Consider the following 7,831-nt stretch of genomic DNA (forward strand, 5'->3'; position numbering starts at 1 on the left):
CCATAAATTGAAAATTTATCTTGTGGCATTTAGTATATACACATGTGCATTTGAGAGAGAGAGAGAGAGTATATGTGTGTCTATGTTATAATAAGTATGAGTCATGACCAGATAAGTTTTTTGTCTTTTCAACCTCGCCCATATCTTCCTATTTTTGCACTGATTCATAACAGCTTACTTAGTGCTCATTACTCTGTCCGTCTCATTACAATGTCGTCAAATTCATTTCAGTTGTCCATTACGATGTCAAATTCATTCAGTTACCCAAGTTATTCAATTTCAATTTTAATTTTTATCACACAGTCACTTATCTCTATAATTCTGTCTTAGATTAGCTGACCAAAAACTCTTATTTCTCAATTCCATATTAAGGCCATTCAATATTTACTGTCTCTCTACAATATGCGACAGAAATCCCCCTCATGTTCTGGGCCTAATCCCTCTCTGCTTCTATTACTACCATTCTCTTAAACTATGTGACAGAAATCCCTAAAGAATATCTCTCTCTATCTCCCTCATGTTATGGCCTAACCCTAACCTACTGCTTTACTCTGTCTCTCTCAATCCCGGTGCACCTGCCCTCCCACCCCCTCCACCAGTACCAGAAGTTCCTATTTTCTCCACCAGTACCGGAAGTTCCTATACTCTCCACCAGTACCGTAAGTCCCTGGCTGTCTCCCATGAACATTTCTAAAGGCTTCACGCCACCCCCACCCCCACTTAGGGTTTATTTCCTATGTAAGGTAGCGATCATATAGTGCAAAACAATAGTGTAGTAGATGCAGGTTGAAATGAATGCTACTGATTGTTTATGAATTCTGCAAAATGCGAGCTCTCTCTTCAGGTACATGACGCTGCCGTTCCCCGCTCCAGGGTCTCACGGGCCCATACCTCCCACACCCTCAGGGTTGGCACTCTCAACGTCGGCACACTGGTGAGATTGTTGAGATGCTTGAACGGAGATATGTTGATATCTGCTGCCTCCAAAAAGTAAGGTGGAGAGGAGGTTCCGCTAGGCTCCTCACAGGCAAAGAACACAGGTACAAGATTTTCTGGGCAGGGAACACAGACAGGGTCAGGGGCATGGGTATACTTCTTGCAGAGAAATGGGTTGATAAGGCAATCGAGGTAGCCAGAGTATGCAATAGAATACTTAAGATTAGATTAGTCCTTCACCATGGGTTAGCAACCATTATCTCGGCCTATGCCCCTCAGCCCAAGCTACTCGATGGACAGAAAGACCGATTTTATGACACCCTCTTGCCGACTACTTCGTCAACGAATGACAGAGACCTTCTCTTTGTGACTGGTAACTTCAATGGTCATGTTGGACATGCTAGGGGATGAGGGGTTAAAGTGTAAAAGAAGGAGGGAGTATAGCAGGTTCATGCTGGTTAAGCATACATAGCTTTGAGGTCAATTCCAATGCTGGGTATTTGGACATGTGTGATTTCTGCTATAGTCCTGGGACAACCAAAGCCTTGTATGTGGATTTGGTAGATGAAAACTGAATGATACTCCTCACAATGTATGTGTGTGTATAAACAAGCTTCACTGACATCAAAGTGGTGTCCCTTGTTTCCAGCCTTCTGTAAAAATGTCCAACTATGGGGTAATATTACCTTGCACAGAAACAGGTGAGGGTTGGTGATAGGAAAGCTATCAAATTATAGAATATCTGCCTCAATGAATTCAGTCAGACTCGTGCAAGCATGAAAAAGTGGATGTTAAAAACAATGATTTCAAATATATATATATATATATATATATATATATATATATATCATCATTATCATCGTTTAACGTCCGCCTTCCATGCTAGCATGGGTTGGATGATTTGACTTAGGACTGGTGAACCAGAAGGCTGCACCAGGTTCCAAACTGATCTGGCAGAGTTTCTACAGCTGGATGCCCTTCCTAACATATATATATATACACACACAATCATATATAAAATATATTTAATGTATATTTTATTTATTAGTACACAGAAACATTTGATTTATTAATATATACATTCTATTTATAAATCATGCATATTTTATTTGTTTGTAACATATATATATTATTTATAAATACACATACACATGTGGGAGTCTTTGTACACATACACTCACTTGAAGTATTATACTTGTACCTATTTACAAATCACATTGGTATCAAATGGAAAAAGTAGTGTCGAACAAAAGTACCTTGTAGTTATTTCGTCCTTCTCCGGTTATGCCCCTTTAGGCTGTCTTTATAAATCCGTCTTTATCTCCCTTGGAGTTAGATAAAATTTGTACCAGAGAATTGAGTCATGTAAGGGGTATATCCCCAGCATTATCGTTTTTTGAATGACAAATCAGTCTAAGATTAAAAGAGTGCATATATTCAATTATTACATGCACACACACGTCCCTTAGTATGTATGGCCGAATTCAATATCTTTTTAAAATATATACTTGTATGAAACTGGTACTTCACTGTGTCACTAATGAATTTTTCACTCAAAGCAATCCTTCTACTCAACCTTGTTTAAAGGATCACATCAATATCGAACGCGAAACTCTCAAGTAGCAGCGACTCCATGAATCACTACCATCGTGGGAATAAATATACTCAAGGATGTATTTCTCTCATTTTCTACATTAAAAACACGCGTATTTTATTGAGTACTTTTATTTGCTAAGCCTTTCAACAAACTGTGTGTAGTGCTATAGACAGGATCGCCTACAACACATTACAAAATAATATGTACAGCACCGACTTCAAACATGTTTTATTGAAGTGACTTGCGCGTTTGTTTATAATTTGTGATTAATTTATTTACGATAAATAAAGAGGGAGGGAGGGGGCGTACAAGAATCAAGTTTGTGGCAGGAAGGAGAATTAGCAAAGGAAGTGGAGGCTGGAGAGAGATTTAAGTGACTATAGAGAAAGAAAAAAAGAAGCAAAGGAAATGGAGAGAGAGGTAACAGTGTAACGATGGATATTATGAAGAAAGACTGGGTTTCAGTGAGGGGGGGGGGTAAAGAGTTGAAGAAAGAATGAGAGCAAGAGGATGTAAGATTATAAAGATACAACATATTAAGCATTAAGAAAAGGAAAGAGTTAATGAGGTTTGAGTGAATGCTTAAAGAGAGAACAATAGACATAAAGTATGGAAATTACATGATAAAATTATTAAAGGGGGTAAAGAAAAACAAAATAGGAGATAGAGTGGTAATATTAAAAAGAAAGAAAATGTATGTGTGTGTGAGAGAGAGAGAAAGAAAATAAGATTGGCAGAACGAATAAGGAGCTTAAGGCAAAAAGAAATTGAGAAAGTGTAAAATGGAAATAGGAGAGAGGCAGTCAAAATATAGAAGACGATTGAGAAAGAAAGATCAAGAAAGAATAAAGGTAGATATGAGAATAAACAAAGAGATTCAAAGAAAAGGAATGTGAAAGAAATACGGGTGGAAAGAAGTAACAGAGGCAAGATTGTGCAAAAAAATTATATGAAGAGAGAGAATAAAAGAAGATGAGAGGGAGCAAGTAGGAGATTAGACACGAAAGAGGGTAGAAGGCATGGAATGTATGAGTGAAAAAGTAATAAAAAAAAAAGAGATAGAGGGATTGAAAAGACAATAATAGTCATAAGAGAGCTAAAATGTGGGAGGAAAGAGAAAAAGAGAGAGGGAGTGTGTATATATGTGTGTGTTTATATAAGAGATCCAGATGAGTAGAAGGAAGAGGAACGCATGCAGCAGCCGACTTGACAATTTTTACCCTCGTGACCGAAGTCTCAACTACTGAATGAATTGGTCGAAGCGACATGTACACATGCTACGAATAATACGGCTGCTTCTATGTATGTATGTATGTGTAATGCGTAGTCACACAAACCCTGACTGACTGGTTGGTTGGTTGGTTGGTTGGCCGCTTGCTAGCTAGGTCGTTGGATGCATATATTACATACACACATGTATGTATATGTATATATATATATATATATATATACTCCACGGTAGTGTAGACGCATACATGCGTGTATGAAATACAAGACGCGTATAGTTGGGGAAATCAACATGAAACTTGTTAGAAAGGCAACATTATATTAAATCTGTGATATTGATGACTTGATGATGATGATGATGTTCCTCCCCCTCCCACAAATGCTTTGCATCAACCTGAAACATGGTTAATATCTTATAAATTCGACTGTCTCTGAACTGGGACCCAAATAGCCGTAACACTACTACTACTATCAGCAAACCGATCCTGACAAGATTTTTAACAAGGCATCAAGGATAACACTGGCTTTTTTTCCCCTTTTTCTATTATTTATTTCGGAAGGAAAATCTGTGAGGGAGAGTTACACTGTTCTTTATTTATCAACCCCAGAAAGAGATAAATGTTGATCAGTCAAGATTCGAACACACAATCTGTGAAGGACCAAACAGTCTAGATTATTATAAGTCCTGTATATATGTATGGGCATTGTCTCTAGTTATGCGTATGTATGTATATATGTGTGTGTGTATTCATTATATATACATGTTTATGTGTGTACGTACACGTATATTTATATACATACATATATGTTTGCACACATTTATATACATATATATGTATGTACACGTATATTTATATCCAGATATATGTATGTACACGTATATTTATATACATACATATATGTACACGTATATGTATATACATATATATATATATATTTATATATATGTATATATTTATGTATGTGTATATATATATTTGTATGTATATATGTGTGTATAGATATATATGTATGTTTATATAAATATATATTATGTGTATGGATATATATGTATATATATATATATATGTGTGTATATGTATATACATATGTATATATATATGTGTGTGTAGTCTATATTACACGAATAAGGATACGAAGAATGCATGTAGTTGCTTACACAAAAACAAATTCCTTCATCACTATTCGTCTTGTATATGTTAATCTTCGTAATAATTATTGCCTTTAACAAATGAGGCACCTGGAGCTTTTGCACCAGTGAACCTTGAATTTTTCTCAAGTTCCAATGTGAGAGTATAGATAGCCCGAAGTTCGTGTTGAGTGCTGCATAAGAAATATACCGATTTCTATCCTATCAGGCCCTACACTATTATATAAATATGTGTATACCTGTTCCGTTAAGGTAAGATCAACAAAACAAAGAATTCCACCCAGTGAGCAATAGATATCTTTTAATGTACACAATATAAAGATACAAGCTACTAATAGTTCCATGCATAAAAATCTGCTTGAACTCAGGTCTCCAATGCATGAAACTACAAGTAGTTTGTATCTGTAAACTGTTACACTGTGTACATTAAATTATATATATGTTATACATGCATATTTATGCGTCTGTATATATATATACATATATAATTGGAAATAATGATTTATTTTATTTGTCGCAAGGACAGTGATGAGCAGACAGGTTACATAAAATGAGGTGTGCACTGAAATCGAATGAGATAGAATTATTAGAAAAATTTGTCATTTTACACCAAATAAGTGTATATACACGCATGTAATATTTATCAGCTTTGGGTAAGTGATTATATACAAACTCAGACATCTGTATATCGATACACGTGTATGTATATATAGCTTTAGAATAGTTGTCCTTCGAAGTCCCATGCCACATAGGAAGAGGCAGTTTTCATTATTTTTTTTGTTTCAAGTATTCCCGTGTTTTATACAACTGAAATTATGATGCCCAGAAGATTATTTTCTCTAGTTTTTTGCATTTCTGGCACCTCTACTACTTCCATACCCCTTTCTGTTCTACCATGAGGTATGGGACTTCGAGTATTGCCATGAAGAAGCTATATAAAGGAACCAAATCAGTGCTAGTAGAACCTTCTCATTCTGCAAAAGATATTCGACAGAGTTTGCGAATCATGTCTCAGACATGTTCATACGTGGCGAATAGATAGATTGTAGTGAAAGAGTTAACAGTGACACGTTCAAATATACAGGCACAACTTACAGGACGGATATACATTTAAACTATTTATTCTTTTGACATAAAACATGATTAAGTCCAAAAGCATTCGTATTTAAAGGATATGGTGGATGAAGCCGGCTGGTTTAACAGAACACACTCACACTCTCTCTCTCTCTCTCTCTCTCTCTCTATATATATATATATATATATATATATATATATATATATATATATATATATATATACAGGGGGGAGAGGGAGAGAGAAGAGTTAAATGTACAACAGGAATGTATCGAGACATGTAAAACTAAAGACAGATTACATGTGTATATATACACACACACGCACGAAAGAGAGAGAAAGATAATGTATGTGTATAATATACATATATATAAAAACACGGAAGGAGGTGGGGGGACAAATAGACATAATTCGAAAGGGTTAATGTCTGTGTCCATCTCTGATGAAAGAATTATCTATCGATGATAGTGAAGACATCAACAGCCACACACACGATCATCGACAACCACTAACATTACAATCACAAACAACAAACCAATTTATTCAAGAAACAAGGTTGCTAAATCAATGAAAACAAACAAAAACGACAACTATAGATTGGGGTTAACTAGGATATCCAGCAGTTTGCCATCCTTTAAGAGTGAACCCCGAATATACATACACACACACACATACAAACACACATAACTACAACCACAAACGTACTTCAATACGGAGCAAAAGAAAATGTAAGATAAGCGTGAGTGTGTGTGTGCATATATATATATATATATATATATATATATATATATATATATATGACTAGCCCACACACACATATACAGAAACACACACACATACACACAGCCATATTGAATTCCACATACCTTCTCGTTAAGTTTCAGGTGTGCTTTTTTTGTTTCCTCTCTCCCTCCTTCTCTTACTCTTGTAATTTGGCCTAAATCCAATTAATAATTAAGATAATATAATTAAACAATATCTCCGTGGTCCGATCTTCATTAACAATGAATCAAATCTTGTTTCTTGCAAGGCTCTTGTTTTGAATTTCTGATTCTATGTCTTAAATGATTGTTCGTTTTTATGCAACAAATATAACACATCTTCTTAGGTGTAGTGATTGATTATTAATACTTTGACGTTTTGTTATAAAACATGTTACTTCAAAAGCGTGTCTTATATAAAAGAAATAAGATTAAACATTTCAAATTCTGTTCTGTACTTAGTAAAAAAAACTATATATATATATATATATATATATATATATATATATATATATATATATATATATATATATATAAATATATATATATATATATATATATATATATATAATTATCACTTCACTTGATATGGATTATCAATGGAACTTTTGTTATTCGTTCGATCTTGTTTAATATGTTGTTTTCTTTTCTTTTATAGTAATTGACCATTAAACATCAAAAATAAGAAAATAATTAGTTACTGGCTATTGTGTGTTATTTAGGCTGTATAGAGTGGCTTAATTTAAGTCATATTATCTTTATACATAATAATATATTTCAGTTCGTCTTGTTTAACACACACACATACGTATATATAAAGATCTTTTTGTCTATATCTCTCTTTCTATTTATATATAAATAATGGGATGTATATTTACATATAGAAACGTATTATTAAATCACTGTATCTGAATGAAAGCTTTATCTATATAAAACCTTTTACGTAAATGCATATATATTATATACATAAATACAACCTACTATAGAGGTAGCGATCTCATACACTAATGAATATATTACTGTCTGCTAGTGCTTTACATGTCTGTCGCTTAGCCAATCAAATTTCGACATTAGGCGGCGCTGTTA

The 7,831-nt window shown here is 34.3% G+C and overlaps 1 protein-coding gene across 2 annotated transcripts in view; it reads right to left on the reverse strand.

Moving 5' to 3' along the window:
- Positions 1–7,193, reverse strand: part of LOC106876878 (uncharacterized) — a 239,926-nt gene extending 232,733 nt beyond the window's left edge. The window contains exon 1 of one of the 2 annotated variants that reach the window (XM_089353736.1): positions 6,851–7,193. The gene's annotated coding sequence lies outside the window, so the exon portion shown is untranslated. The remainder of the gene's footprint in view (positions 1–6,850) is intronic. The other variant, XM_089353737.1, reaches the window with a different exon arrangement.
- Positions 7,194–7,831: the final 638 nt, after the last annotated feature.

This window comes from Octopus bimaculoides, chromosome 6, assembly GCF_046866305.1.
Source record: "Octopus bimaculoides isolate indiv1 chromosome 6, ASM4686630v1, whole genome shotgun sequence".
Lineage (NCBI taxonomy): Eukaryota > Metazoa > Mollusca > Cephalopoda > Octopoda > Octopodidae > Octopus > Octopus bimaculoides.